This window comes from Lathyrus oleraceus, chromosome 3 (assembly GCF_024323335.1).
Source record: "Lathyrus oleraceus cultivar Zhongwan6 chromosome 3, CAAS_Psat_ZW6_1.0, whole genome shotgun sequence".
In the NCBI taxonomy this organism is placed as follows: Eukaryota; Viridiplantae; Streptophyta; class Magnoliopsida; order Fabales; family Fabaceae; genus Lathyrus; species Lathyrus oleraceus.
The window spans coordinates 7,649,941-7,654,063 of NC_066581.1; positions in this window are offsets into that span (position 1 = coordinate 7,649,941).

Sequence of the window (4,123 nt, forward strand, 5' to 3'; positions counted from 1 at the left end):
AAGTTGGTGAATTGATTGGTCAAAAGCCTTAAGGTCTTTTGTTATCAAAGGGAGAAAACTCAACCTAAAACCACAAATCCACCATGTGAGGAGAGCTTCAACAGGCTAGTGAGGGGTTAACCCTATAATAAGCATGGAAGACTTATAGTTCATCACTAAGGATACAGGTGAGTATTATATCAACCTCTAGGATAACTCAAACCTAATAGCTAATGTTTATGAAAAGCTTTAACACAAATGGTCATTGGAACCATAAAAACAATTGAGTGAGTTATATTTACAAATGAAAAGTATTCACAAAATAGGGTCAAAGTTGACTTAAGATTCAATTCAAAATAAGTATTATGAAAAGAGTTTGAAAAAAAAAATTAAAGGCATAGTGCCTAGGTTTCTAATTTTGAAAACAATGTTAATGTTTGCACAAAAGTTTGGCTTGGGTTAGAGTGGAGAGAAGAAGAGAATGGATATATCCTAAACATGCAAAGATGAGGGAAGAGAAATAAAACCACTTGGAGTTCCCTTCATGAGATCATAAAGATGATCCAAGTTGCTCCTTTCATTTGGATTTAACAAACAATAAGCAAATGACTCAAGCAATCAAGCAAATATCAATCAAGCTCCTAGGAATCTTCCAATTGGCTTTTGTATCTCTTATCTTGGATGTCCATGACAATGGTTCTTCTAATTGGCTCAAGTTTAGGATCCCTATCACACAAGAACACACAAATCAAAAAGTTCCACAATGCAAATAAAAGAATGGACAAGAGTGAGTTTAGAATTAGGGGTCCTTTCAATGTCATCTTTCAAGATTAAGCATTCTAAAGGCATGAGGCCTAGTTGCTCTTCAACATATATAGCATTCTAAAGGCATGAGGCCTAGTTTCTATTGAAACTCCATTAGCATAGGTAAGATCCTAAATCTAAGTCCTTTCTCCATTTGCATTGGGTTTACACAAACAAAAAAACAAAACAAGCACAAGGCAATAATATATACACAATAATGTGCTCAAGTGAGCAAAAGGCAAATTGCATTAACATAAACATGAGCTCAAGTGAGCAAAGGGGAAAAACAAATGAATTAATGAGCAAGAAATTAAATTGCATTAAAGTAAATTGCAAGAATTAAATGCTTGAATTAAAAGTTAGTGATTAGTAGTTAGTGTTAGTGTGCCATAAGGCAATTTAGCGCTATGTTAAGTAATCGTAAGTGGACTAATGTAGTAGTCACACCTATCTGAGGCCGGTCAATAAAACTATAGGCAACAAACACAAGTTAGAGACCATGACTAGTAAGCCAAGCTCCTACAACTTGCCATGCCAAAAGAAAAGAATAATGATCTTGTATGGATTTAGGTTTTTTGCTTGACCAAGAAGCAACCTATCTCTAATGCAAAGCAATTCACTTGATCTTTGATCAAAATGAATTTGATTTGAATCAAAGAAGGTTAAGCCCCTCATATGTCAAGGCTAACCACCAATCATTAACTCATTGATCAAAAAAGAAAAAAAAAGAAGAAGGAGAAGAAGAAATGGAATGTACGTAATTGAAATTCAAATGACATAAGCAAAATACATTGACCAAAAATGAATGGAATCAACATTAATCAATGGTAAACAGAAGTGAGATGAAGTTTAGAAGTCAAGAAACAATAAAAATATTTTTGGTATTTTTTTGGAATTAAAATAATACTTGAATTAAAATAAACAAATAAAGGTCAAACTTCAAATCCAATTCAAATCAACTTGGAAAAGTCCAATTGGATCATCATAAGTTCAACATGGTTAAACAAGGTTTGACAAAAAATTTCATCATTTTTTGAAAGCAGAAACTAATTTTAAACAATTAAAAATGAAGAAAAATAACATAATTGAACAAAAATCTCAAATCAATTAAGAAATTGATGAGAATATTTTCCATAGATTCATCATCATTCAAAGATGTTAAGAAAATATTTTTGGCATTTTTGAATATTGGAAAGTATTTTAAATGAATTAAAAATAACCAGAAATGAAATAATTCACAAAAAATATTAAATGGAATCACAAAAATAATTAAAAATCATTTTTAGAAACTAGAATTTAAGAGAAATTTTTTGCAATTGGTCCCATATTTTTGTGATTCCAAATAAAGAAGTTATGAATTTTTAAAATAAAATGGAATTAAAGAAATAAAAATGGAAAATCAGAAATTAGAAAAATCATGGAGCGTCTGATCTTGATTCATTAATTGACGTGGCGCATCAAGTGGCTGATAAGCGCGCGCTCATGATATGGATCCAGTTAAAGCGAAACACAAAGCATTTAATAAAGTCATAATAACTAAGGGCCAAGATTAGATCTGGGAACAAGGATCCAATGGCCATGAACTCATCCACGTGGGGACGGTGGTGGAAACCACCGTCTTCTCCGGCGAGACTCACTATTCCGGCCAAAAATTGCAGGTTTTCAAACCTTCATCATTTTGCACGATCCATACATCATTAGAAAGCTGGGGTGATGTACATCACCCCTGTACCCTTGGTTTCCACTCAAGATCTATATATAGAGAGAAATCTGAGATGGAAAATTGTGGTGTTCAAACTGAACTTACTCAATTCACAAAATTAAATGCACAAATCAATTGCCTCTCACATGAGGACTTTAGAGGTACCAAGCAATGCAAGAAATGATCAATATCCAAGGAGTTTCGAATGAAAACAGTTTGAACAACAACCTTTGAAGTGCAACTTTATAAGGCTTGATCTACTCCAACTCTTTGATGCAGCTTGCTCTTGAGGTAACAAAGAAGCTAGGCTAAGGAATTGAAGTTCAAAGATCAACCGTTGAAGTTGAAAATTGAACTTGAAAAAAATGAGAGAAAAATCAAAATTCCTTTGAGTGAGGGTTTGGATTTCACTTCTGCAGAATTTCAGGCGCCTTGAGGTTGGATTTTGAAGTGAATGCAACCTTTTATTTATAGGCAAGGATGATTCAAGCCATGAAGAAACTCGTGTGCATGTGAAGTTGGGTCCTCCATGCATGGTGTAAGACCCTAAGATCCCTCATGGCATCATAGCATTGCATTTGCACTGCCTCAAGGATCATAGCATCTTGGTTCCTTACCTTTGGGTGAGATTCCTTGTGAGTTGGTTGGAGATCACCAAGCATGCTTGAATTGTATATTATTGCTTTTCTCATTTTTATTTACTAACCAAAAGCACAAAAATATGTCACTAACATCTCTTGTTTGTAGCTTGAGCAGTCACAAGGTCCAAAGCTTCTAGGAGATCCTATGTGCATTAATGTGGTCAAGGGAAGATGAAAGCAAGCATGGCAGTGGTTCCCAAAGCTCTCACCCATCAAATATGCCTCCCAAGTATCTCAATTCATCATCAAAGCAAATCAAGGGGTTTGAGGCATGTTTCCCAAGGAAACCTTAATTCATCTGTTCATCAACTGTGCCTTGCTCATGAAGCAACCTCAACCCATGGTCAATTGCAATCAAGGTAAGTTATTTAATTCATCATTTCATGCATATTTGAACTTATTTGAGTGTCCTCAATCATCAACTCATCAAGATATGAGATTTGGACTTGTGAAGTTGATCAGTCAATTCATCTAACTATCTTGAAATACACTGAGACCTAACTTTTTATGTGTTTGGAAAATGGAGATGACCCCAAGAACACAAATGTTCTTAAGGACCATATGAACAACTTTCATGTTCATCAAAAATTGATTTGAAGCTTGGAAGGTCATCATCTATTCCAAGACATTATAGGTCATTTTGACTGAAACCCTAATTTTGGGTCAACTTCCCAAGAACATAACTCATTCATTTTTCATGATTTTGAGGTGGGATCAAATGCATTAGAAAGCTTAAGATGTATAATTAAAATGTTATGTTGAGCAAAATTTCAAAATCCTAAAATAAGTACATGTGATAATGCAAAACATTATAGGTCACTTTGGACCAAAGGCATTGAAATGTGAAAAAGTCCAACTTCAAGTGCCCATAACTTCTTCATCAAAAATCTAAATGATGCAAAATGTAAGTCCAAATTGATTGCCTTGAAAATATATACAACTTTGATGTTTAAGATTTAGTCATTTGGAACTTGCATCATTGAAACAGAAGGACTTG